Raw genomic sequence first — 12665 nt, forward strand, 5'->3', positions numbered from 1 at the left:
GACTCATCATATGTAAAAGGAAAGAAATTTTAAGAAGCTTTTTATGTTCACATCACACACATCTAGAACTGATGCCTAAGTTGCTGGTTGTAAGGCAAGAGTCTAGAAATTTTTGAGAAATGCCATGGATCAAGTCAGGATAGCTATTATGCAGTTAGTGATAGGGTATTGTTTCTTTATAGTTGACTGTTTTTAATTCTGGTTTTTTATTATTAGTGCTACAAGGGGACATCTTGGATTGAGGATTTGAAAATGAGGATTTGGGAAAGAAGATGGTCTATAGACATCTTTATTTTGTATCTTTGGGGGAAATAGGGAATGAATTTACTTTTCTGAGATGAGGCTTCCTTTTGGGATCATCTCACTGCTTGGTATGGGTCAGAATTCTAAATTGTTTGAGTGTGGTCTGGTTCTTTCTTTTCTTATCTGAACATAATTGTAACATTTAGCCTTTCTGTGGGTGGTGGTTGGTAATTGAGTTTTCCAGGGCATTAAACATGAAAATATTAAAATATGTAGAGTGCACAGAAAGTGTCCACCACAAAGCATTCACAAGGGAAGTTTAAAAATGACACTAATTCACACTATAAAAGTGCCAAAAGAAGACATTTTACACTGGGAAAATTCAGATATTGTATACATGTGTATCTCAATGAGTTACATGCCTTAATTTGTGTTGTACTTCTTTTGCATTTTTTATCCAATGTGTGCAATTTTTCTTATTCTCTGATCTATATGTAATTTCTCCTTTTTCATTTATGGACACTGTTTATCCCTGTCTCTTTAAATTTCATGCCTTGACATTTGTTTTATTAATATTCCACATAGGTGATTACATAATTTTTTATCAGTGTCTGATTTATTTATTTCACTTAGTATGCATCCCAGTTTCATGTATATTAAGTTAAATGCAAAGATGATCTTTTTCATATCTCTCTCTCTCTCTCTCTCTCTCTCTCTCTCTCTGTGTGTGTGTGTGTGTGTGTGTGTGTGTGTGTGTGTGTGTATGCATGCTCAGCATAAGATTCCCAGAAAGTTCTAAGTCTAAATCACTGTGAGATCACACATGTTAGCATGTGGGCACATGTTCAAACACACACACACACACACAAAATAACAAGGGAGCCTATAGAGTGAGAGAGAAATCTTTTGTAACTTCACATCAATAGGGGTGTTATACAAAAAAAGGCAAAGAAATGAATACCAACTGGGTGAAATCAATAATGAATAAATAAATCCAAGAGTCACCTCAAAAAAAAAAAGCCCTTCAAGAAAACCAACAACAAAACAACATCAACAACAAAACCCAAAAACATTGAGATAAAAATGGCCAAAAAAATATCAAATAACTATTCATCCTTCTAAGTCATCAGGAACATACAAAGAAATAATACACTGAGATTACATTTCACCCCTATTAGAATGGTTATCAGAGAGAACACAAATGACACCAATTGCTCACAGGAACTTTTGGAAAGTGAAATGTTAGAATGAATACTTGTGTAGTAGTTACTATGAAAAATAATATGTTCAATCTTCTTGTCTGGGGCCTCTACTACATACATAGCAGAGGTTTACCTGGTTTGGCCTCAGTGGGACAGCATGCACCTAACCATTGAGAAGTTCGAACCCCAAGGAGTTGGGAGGCCTGTCAGAAGAGGCAACATCCTTTTGGAGACAGGTGAAGGAGGAATGGAATGAGGAATGTGGGAGGGGGAGCAGGAGAGCACAATGGCTGGATTGCAGATATAATAAACTAAATTTGAAACTAAGTTATTATATGACAAAGCTATACCCTTCTTCAATACATATTCAAAGTACTACAAGGGTACTTCCACATCCATGTTCACCTCTGCAATATTCACAATATCTAACAATCAGAACAAAACTAGGATGTTCATGCACAGTTGAAGAAAAAGGAAATGTGTACATACTGGAATTTTATGCAACCATAAAGACAAATGTAGCCATGACATTTGTGGATATAGACACATTTGCAAATTTACCATCTTAAGTAAAGATAAACTCAGAAAGAAAATGCCACTTGACTTTCTTTTGTTTCTGTTTATGTAAACAGGATTTTCAAAATTTATAAATATTACTGTTTAGATTGAAAAAGCCTAGCAAAGGGATCATGAGTATGGAATGGGTTAGTTGAATATTTGTAAATTAGTATTAGTATAGAATACTAACCAGAAGAAGAAAGAGAAGCAACTAAGAGAGTGAAGGTGGCAAGAGGCAGTCAGAAAGAGGAACAAAAGAGAAAAATGCCTAATATCACATATGTATAAATATAAATAGAAAAAGTATAAAGTAATTAGTTGTTTGCCAACAACACAAAAATAGTACTTTAGAAGTCGTGTAGAGAACAAAGGACTATTGAAGACCATTTGTGTGAGTATTTTATTAGATTTCTGTCATTTGTGACAAAAGTAATGATTTTGGCTCCTGGTGTCAAAGAGTCCAGTCCAGTATCATTGACCTTGTTGCTTTTAGACAGGGGAAAGGCAGGGTAGCAAGACAGCCCACCATAGAGGGGGCAGTGGGGGAAAACTGCTCATTTAATGTTCAAGGAATGAATTAGAGAAAGAACGAGGCTCACAGCAATTCCATAAAAGAGCATTGGCACAATGAGCCAAAATCTCCCCCAGGCCCTCCGCTTGTGTTTCTATAACTTCCCAATAGCACCAAGTTAGGGAATAGTAGTTGGGGATGATATCCTAGATACAAGCTTTAGGAAGTATGAAATGGTGAAGTCATTATGGAAACCAGATTAGAAGCTTCTTGAAAAAAATTAAAAGCACAATTACCATAAGACCCAGCAATCTCTTTTTCTAGGCATACACCCAAAGGAAATGAAATACTACCTTATAATGATGTCTGAAAACATTTATTGTCTTAATACTCCCTCTCACTTGTTTGCAGAGAATCTCATCTATGAAAAAAATGGGATTAATGTAATTGAATTATCTAAATTACAGAAACCTTGCTCTAGGGGAGTCCTATAGGCATTAGGCAGTTGAGGAAATGAAATAACTAATTTAAATTTCACTTCTATTTTTTTTTTTGTTGTTGACTTTAGACTATATTCAAAAAGTGAAGCTCCGACATCTTCATCATTCATCTGTGAGCCATTTTGAAATTCTTAGCTGAAATGTGCTAGGGAATTGCATATAAAACTAATCATTACCTTGTAATGAAATGGTTTTGCAAATTACTGCTTAATAATACTTGAAGTCATCAAAAAAAGTTCAAAGATTAATTACCATGTAACTGGCAGTGTTTAGATCAGAAAATTAAGGTTCCAGTGAAGAACAGAAAATATCCATATAATTACCCAGGTATAAACTGCAGCTTAATACATCGTGGAATCTGGGCTTTGCAGAACAGCACATTCTTTTTCTACACATCAATAATATTTTATTATACTAATTTCTGCTCATGAAATAGCCAATATTATGCTAGTTTACCATTCTTTAACTGATGTCCATTTCCCCAATTATAAAGATATATAAGATATGATTAGAATGATAGCATCTGAATAGTTTTGTTTATTTATTATAGATATTTGGCAAGTAATCGGCACATAGTATTAAATGTGTTAATTTGGGACATTTTATGGATATAGCTAAAAAGCATACATTAAGACTCAACAAAATGTTAGGAAGCATGGGAAAAGACTTTAAAACTCATGAATATCTTATGACAGGGATTTTGAATTTTTTTCAACTAACTTGTCTATGAATAAATAAGTAATGCATCTTAGAAGACAGGTGATCAGAAAGGGCTCACTATTCTCTAATATCTTATTCAGATGGTTGGGAGTACAGAATATGAAACTTATTTGACTATTTCCTTAAGAATATCCAGTGAGCAACAATTTTTCATGTAGCTATGAGGTCACTTTCTCAAGCTGCACAATTAGTTTACAAGTTTTCCATAGGATGGTGGCCACTAATGAATTTAGAAAAATTTTCAAAGTGAGACATAACTTAAGAATTGAATTTGGCAAGTTATTCCTGGTTCAAGCAAGAACCATATGCTTGTGACCAGGCACCACCTGGCAAGCGTCTTTCGGAGTGATTTTCACCTGCTGTCTATTCAATTTGAAAATATTTGCTCAACACATTCTTACCTGATTTAAAAAAAAAAAAAAAAAAAAAAAAAAAAAAAAAAAAAGGTCACTCCCAAACAGAGTGGAAAGAGTACTGGGACTCTGGCAAATAAAGCAAAGCTTGGCTGTCTGAGGTAATTGTCATTTTTTTTTTTTTTAACAAAAGTCATGTTTTGCCGTTAGGGTACAATGGGTGATGTAATGCAAGGGAGATGACAAATGTTTCTTTGGGAATCCTTGCCTTCTCATCTTCTTGAAATTCCATGAATCCCACTTCATCAGGGACTAATATGCAAATGATCTTCCCATTCAACCTCTCACAGCTTCAAATGCTGCTTCTTCTGAGGCAGCCATCTTCATTCTCACACAGATTTTACACGTCTTTTCTAAATTCTACTTGTTAACAAAATGACATGGAGTTGCAAAAAGGGACTTGGGTGCTGAAATGATCATATATTTTTGCTTAGCTTAAGTCCATGGTAATTTTCTCTTGATTACATGAAGAGGCTTGCAAAACCTTTCACAGCATCACTCATTCTCTATTCTTCCTGATGCTGCTACTCTGTGGTTTTATAATGAGCAATTTTATGCTTATTTAAATTATGTATGCATCCTGGTGTTCATTCATGTTTAGTAACTCCTTTTATCTTCATGAGATATTTCTTTCTTCTGTGGATGACGATAATACACCCCTAAGAACTTGAATTCCACTTGTCTTTCTATGTGTCAATCAATCAATCTATCTATCTATCTATCTATCTATCTATCTATCTAATATCTTTGTATTATATAAGTCAGTAGGTAGATATATGACCTATATATTTTACTGTGTAGTATCTATATGTTGGTCTTTCTATCTGCTACATGTCTACTATCGATATCTATCAATTGTTTAACACTATATTCATTTATCCATCATTTATTTTTATTGAATTATGTGTTTTTATAATTTGTCTTCATATTTTTTTGCATTTTTTTATTTGTCATCTTCCATCCAGCACCCATAAAGTTATCTGTAGTTGCCTAAGATTCATGCTGTAGATCTTCTAGTAGAAGAGATTTAATGTCTCTACTAACATATTTCACAAAAATGTTGATAGATTTATAATTAAACTGGTTAAGATACAAGGAAACAATAACCATTAATTAGAATGTTATTGTTGTTGTTATTACATATCCTATCTGGTGAGAGTCATAGAAACATTTAGAGTTTCAAGAGAGTTAAAGTAATGAGGTTGAAAATCTGCTCAGTTTATGATAATGGTTGAAAACATCCATGCCCTACCAATAACTCAGGGACATTAAGCCTTGGATGAATTAAAATTTATTTCTTAGGAGAACAAATGAATAACTAGATGGTAAGAATAAATCCTTAAAAAGCCTTGGGTAGAGTATAAATTTAGGTGTTTCCTTAAATGTCTCTGAATAGAAAACCACTGGGCAACATTTATTTTTCAAGTTTTACACATTGACATTCAAAATGTTACTCATATGTTTTATATTTGGTATTATATTTTCAGTCTGAAATGACCCTGTGGCGAGTTACTCAAATCTTTCAGTTTACACTAAACTATAGTATTCATGATGACTGAATCTCAACTGTATCTCAGTTTGAATCACAGACCCTTGAACTTGGTTGGCCTCAATAAACATTTAATGCCTAGTTACATCCAGTAAATGAATGTTCAAGAGTAAAGTCACAGTCTAGTATTTGAAATAATTTTATCTCTCACAGTTTTGTAGATATACTACAGAATAAAAGGCATTACAAATATTGGTTCTCACAGAACAAGGCAATGTTATCTATACGTCAGATTGCTAATGGATCTCAGGAAAAGACTCTTTTTCGAATTGAGTTATCTTAAATAAATGAAAATATTAAGGGGTAAATAAAGGAATCATAATTTGCACTGAGAGTCAATTTCTAACTATCAACCTGAAAAGAGTGAAAGAAATCTGCATGCATTAAGCTGATACATTGTCTAACTTTACTGGCTTGAATAAGAGTAAGGAAGGCAGCCCTATTTACTACTGTTAATCTGAGTTCCTATAGATAGCACTGGTTATGGACAGCATCATTACTGACTCTAGAACTCTCTTACCCATTTTTGTTTCACCATGTTTCTTCTTTAGCTCATTTTCTTTTTCCAGTGGAGGAAAAGAAAACAGTAAAAATTGCAAATCGAAAATGCAAAATCACTCAATCCAGCCTCAGGAAAGATTCAAAGCGGAGGGAATCCAAGCCAATTTTGAATGCTTCATGAGTGCTTGGATTGCAATTTAATGGGATCCTAAACTGAAAGGCAAGCTGTGTCAGTACTCGAGGTTCTGGCCCAAGGTGGACCTCAAATGACTCGAACCATGCTGTTTTCGCTTGCACGGAGATACATAGGTCACTGTTACCAGGAATGAACAGCGTGTAGGGTGGGCTCAGGAACATAAGAAGGTAAACAGCAGGGAAGGTCCTATTTTTATTTCTACAATGAAGAAAAATCATAGAAGAACTTAGTGTCTTAAGTACCAAAGCGACTTTGGACAATTATTTTCCAAGCTAGCACTGCACAAAGAAATGAAGCACTGTCAGCCAAAAATCATGGACTACAAGCCAAGAGTTAGAACTAAGGCAGGAGAAGTTTGAGTTTGCCAGCAAAGGCAATGCTATTCTGAGAACCATCAAGGGACTAGGTAGGGTCACATGGGAATGGCTAAGGGACTCCATGTGCCAAGCTTCTAGTACATATTAGGTAAAATGGTTGCAAGAGACTTGAGTGGTATTTTCTGGCCCCAGGAGATAATTGGTGAGAGAGCAGAGCTGTCTAACCCATGGGCCAATGACAAATTATAACAATCCATTATTTTTACAAAAGGAAGGGGAACAGAGTCTCTTTTGTCCTCTTGCTCAAAATGAATTTTGTGTCTGTAAGAAGCACTGGACAAATAGACGATAGAGGCTGAGGTTTCCTATTACCTCACACAATAGTTACTTAATGGAACAAAAGTGGTATGAAATTTTCTTTATAAATTCTTACAGCTTGCATCAGAAACCTTTACAAGAGCCTACCCTACTCTAGGGACTTTCTGTAATATGTTCCTCAATCCCATGGATATACCTTAAGTGACCCTTTCTGTTAATCTGCAGAAAATAAGCCACTTAAACATGCATAGACATGTGCAATTAGGAAGATGGTTTAGAGTAACTTAGAGAAGTCATAATTAGAAAAGGCTTATGATAATTCTTTTGATGTCATAAAGAGAGTTAGTCTTAAGACAATCCCACAAGGTGAGTGGAACATTATGATTGGTTTGCCTACAGTTCACTATTTGGTTCACCCTACACATCTTACCTGAAATATGTATGTATGCTTTTCTAAATAAAATATTAAATTTTCTTTAAATACTGAAGAAAGTCGTTGACAAATATTCAACAACCAGCTCCAGCATACTCTAGCTTGCATAACATATTTGCAGACCTGAAAATATATTGGTGTCAAAATACATGATAATTAATTCAAGGCAGTCCTCTAGAAAGCAAAAACACTTACCATAGTCTATAAACCTGAGTTTCTGGCTTGTAAGAGCCCAATGATGAGAAATGGTTGTTGGGACCACTGTTGATCTTGTTGCACCTCTCAAAGAGCCTTTTTCCTCTCTAAAGATGAATAGTCTGTAAGAGTTGGTGTATTCATACCTTGACTGACTGGAGACTTGTTAAGGATTATAAGTTGCAGAAATGGTGTGCAAGAAGTCTCAGAAAGATGAGGATTGCTAGAGGCAGCTACGCATCTAGGAAAAGGCATCATTACAATATTTTGTATTTCCTGACTCAGATGATAAGAACATATCATGATTTAAGCCAATGAGGTTGAACTAGAGGTTAGACTAGCCCCCATAACAATCCACAAACCCCAGATTAACCCTAAAGTCAAACACTAGCAGTCCTAGATGTGCAAAAGACTGAATAAAATAGAAAAAATTCAGTGGGGGGGGCATCTTAACAGTAACCAAGCTCTTGCTGTCCTCTACAGTGTGGGCCCGAAGCCTGGAATTTCAGGGATTGGGTTCAGAATGGCTATAATAGTAATGTCACTGAAGACAGGCTCTCAGCCTTGCTTAGGGAAATTCTGTCTCTAAGGCTTGCTAGTTATGTGAATTCAAGTAAAATGGTAATTAGTGATAATTCTTCCTATTCCAAATGTGCTGAAGATGAGTTGAGTGAGTTTTTATATATTATCACTTTTAGAAAATACTTTCTATATGAAACCAGGGCAAAATACACCATTGTTATTTTACATTTTTTATGATTACATATTTTATTCAGAGTTTTGACTCATTACCTGTTTTATATTCACTTTGTTGGTGTGAAAAAACACTGTAGCTGAAAACAAATCAAGGGAGAGAAGAGTTGTTTTTTTTTTTTTTCTTTTTCAGTTTACACTTCAGGATATATTCTGTCATTGAGGAACATGAAGGAAAAGATACAAGGAAAGCACCTGAAGGCAGGAACCATGATGGAGTATGCTGAATGGATTCTTACTCTGTAACATGGGTTAGCTAGAAGCTGCCATCCCCCCTTGCTCACACTTTAGCCTCAACAGTGCTGGGATTACTGGCACATAATATCAATAGTGTTTCTTTGCAGTTATAGTCTCCATTTTTATGTGGATCATTGTGTCTTCGCTATTTTGTATTGTTTTGTGTGTGTGCATGAGTACCTACAGGTATGTATATGGGGCTATACATACACATTGGGTGCATTTCCATGCAGGTAAATATGGCCATGTATGCACATGTTGAGATCAGAGTTCACCATTGGGTATTGGCCTCAATTTCTCTCTGTTATGTTTTTATTGAGGCAAGGTCTCTCACTGGACTCAGAATGCATAAATTTGGTTAGGGTATATGGCCACTGAGTCACGGAGATTTTCCCATGTCTTCTTGGCCTCTTGTGAGAAGAGGACAGTCGAGTACCACCATGGCCAGTTTGTTCAGGGGTGTTGGATAGCAGATCTAAAGTCTGCATGTTGACATAATCAACAGGTATATCTCTAGCTAGCTCTTACAATTTTACTTCATTTTTCCTCTTTTCATCAATCATCACAGATGGATTTTCCCTTTGGTTAATTCACTCAATTGTGTACTCAGAAACTATTCATTGATAAGTCATTAATGACAGTGTAAGAAACTAAGAAAGAAACAAAAATGAAACCTCAGGATTTATTTCGTGCAGGGATTTTTTAAAATATTTTTTATTCTTATATTTATTTAAAAGTGCATATGAAGATATCTAAAGAAGGAGAGATCTGAGGCATTCATTGTCTAATTTCATTCTCATCCCTGGAAAGATTAGAGAACATAACTAATTCACCTAAGATCAGTAACTAGAAAGTGGCAGACTAATAATTATTTTACTAATATATATGAGTTCATCCTAATTCATATATACAGTAAAGAAGCCTCTGTGGATCTCTCATATCTAATCTTAAGGATATTCACTTAAATGTTTAGATCAACAAAATATAATATGGAGTTCTGTGAGAGTTTTTCTTTGCTTGTGATCTCCAAAATTCATCTGTTACACATGAGCTTACTAGAGTCATTCACTTTGGTCCCAAAAAGCCCTTTCCCTTTTGGTCACACATGTGAGTTTCTTAAATGTTTGATTTTCTTTGAGCAACAGACTCAGGAATCACATCACTTGGTAGTGATATTCAGGCCATCCAAAATAATTGAAAATGTTCAAAGGGGACCAAAAAGCTGTGAAGCTGACTCTGGGTTTCTTTGGTATGAGTCTTGCAGGGTGTTTGAGAAAAGTTCCATTGGCTCACTAGCCAAGGAATATATACTACCTCCACCAGAAAATATTTGGGATGGAGACGTTTCTCTAAATTGCATAGTCCATTAATTTATCTTTGACTTGTTCCATCTTAAAGCAGTGGTTTTTATCGTCGTTGCCACAACATCTAAGATTAGTTCAGAAGTTCTTAGAAGGGTGAGGGAGAAAGGGCAAGAAGTAGAAGACGAGAGAGGAAGAGAACAAGAATATAAGACAGAAAAAGAGGCAGAGTAAGGGGGAATAGAAGATGAGGACTAGGGACAAATAGATAAAGAAATAGACAAAAGGGTAAAGACAGAGGTGAGGGAAATGAGGCAGAGAATCAGAGAGACGGAGTTCCAGACACACAAATATGGACAGACACAAGGAAACAGAGAGACACACACAGAGATGGGCAGAGACAATGACACAGCGAGTTATACACAGAGATATCCAGATTACAGCATACCACTCTGAGTGAGCCTGAGTTTAGAAGCTAAGCAGAATTTGGCTTTGTTAGCGATTTCCTGGTAGTTTATTCATAATATTCTTTTTTGTCTGAGTAGAGATTTCCTATATATCATTTAGTTACAATATGACCTGTGATTTTCTTGCCTTTTTTTTCAGGACACACAGTCTATATGGAATAACCCTTTCATCTTCTGGGTCCAACAATAAGGATGATTTTTCTTCTATATTCCCCTTCTTTCCTCCTTGTCTTCCCTTCTAGTCTTGGTGCAGCTAGTTTCCTTAAACTCTATTAATCAGCACAACTGAAAGATCCCATTACCAAGAATATTTGGAATGTGACGGGATAATACACTAGAAAATATACTGTAGGGCTGGTAGAACTAAGTGATCTAAACTTATCTCAGTCTTCCATGTTGTTTTGATTAATTAGCCTTGTGTCTCAGGATTCTTGGATTCAGGATTATTTTTGGACTGATGCACACCCAGAGGAGAATTTTATAGACTGACATTTTTCTATATTTAGCAGTGTCTTTCTTCTTATAATGTACATTTTATCTACAAATATTGGTTTGTACAATAAGCAAGATTAAGCTACTGGCATGTGTCAGACTCTGAGCTTGTAGCCAATAAAATATAAGTTTCACCTTATGCAAGCTCTAGGTATTCAAGAAAAACTGATTTCTGCTAAGACTCTGCACACATAACTATGACTCTGCACACATATCTATGACTCTGCACACATATCTATGACTCAGCATACATATTTATGACTATGACACCAGAGGATGCAATCAATGCATTAGTCCAGTCTCAGCGGTTAGTTCTTGTCTGTAAAGAAAATTGACCAAGGAAGATTGTTTATTGTAGGGTAAGAGGAGTCCAAATATCTGGATGTTTTCTTCAACACTAGATCTGAAAACAACCAGTATATCTGGACTATTCACATTGAGTAGAATATTGGTAAAGACAAATGTCAAGACCAGTTAAATAAATAACTGCGTTAATATGGTAGCTCAGTGGGAATATTCTCACACAATCTACAAAAACAAAAAAAAATTAAAAAAAACCACATGGGTTTGATGTACAGGAACTTTGACTTTATCCTATAGGTTACAAGTTATTACTAAAAATATTTTGGGCAAGCTGAGACGTCAGATCTCTTTGGATAAATCAAAAGTGGAATCTAAATGACATTAGAGATGGGGATAACAAAAACGGAAGGCTGGAGAAGCTCAAATGTGAGATGAACAAACAAGGAAGTAGTGTTTTAAATTCAACTGTGGTCCATCTGTAGACATCCCTTTTTTCTCTTAGGCTTGTAACAGGTTGAATATGTTAAGATAAAGAATGAATGCCTCTCTGAAATTTCATAGCATATTTCCTATTGGTTTTTTTAATTGGGGAATCCACCTATTTCTTTTCTGTGTTGTTTAATGAAAAGTGGACTTTTAAGTGCATGGGTCTTTTAGAACTAAATGGTGATAGGTATGCCTAGTGTCCCAGGATTTGGGAGGACCAGTTTCCAATTCCATCAAAACAGAAATGTTACTAAAAACACAATAACAAAAGACATTTGTAAGTGTAAAGGAATTGACAAGTGCTTTGAGATTTTAAAAAGCACCATAAGAGTGATTTACATTTAATGTGTAGTGGCTGTAGGAAGTGCATAAGTCATGTTTCAAGCACAGAGATTACAATATTTCAATCGCAAGCGATAATTCACGTTAGTTGGTTCTACCTACATGCAACTCCAATCCAAGGCTCAGCTGCTTTAACTCTGAAGAGCAGATGAAAATGCCTGCCTTGCTCTCACCTCTCAGATTAAACCACTGATGGAAAAATATTTTGTAAATTTTCAATGAGTCCCTGGTTATATAGTGACATCAATGAGAAAGTTCATGGTTAGAAATAGAATTCATACAAATGGTCCTAATTCTTGTGCATCTCTGGAAGTGAGGTTTAAACTAGCATGACAATTTGTCGACTTGGTTTTTAAAATTTTTTTTCTCATGTGCTTTATTCAATTTCAAAAGAAATAAAATGCTACATTTTTATAGCAAATATAAACGACTTTATATGTGATATCATAGTGCCTTCTTAATTCTGATTCCTCTATATGGGGTTATATTTTGTTAAAAACATATAAAGCTGATAATGTGTCTTTTAAAAATGATTTACGATCTCCAGTGTTGCTTAAGAATTAGACTCACCTAAGGTGTTCTTTTTTATTTAACTTGATATCTCTTTTTTGTTAAACTTTATTTTTCT

General features: G+C 35.1%; 1 protein-coding gene across 4 annotated transcripts in view; it reads left to right on the forward strand.

Moving 5' to 3' along the window:
• Positions 1-12665, forward strand: part of AGBL1 (AGBL carboxypeptidase 1) — an 889014-nt gene that overhangs the window by 762684 nt on the left and 113665 nt on the right. The gene's annotated exons all lie outside the window — the stretch shown is intronic.

Source organism: Micromys minutus (assembly GCF_963924665.1).
Source record: "Micromys minutus genome assembly, chromosome: 3".
Taxonomy (NCBI): domain Eukaryota; kingdom Metazoa; phylum Chordata; class Mammalia; order Rodentia; family Muridae; genus Micromys; species Micromys minutus.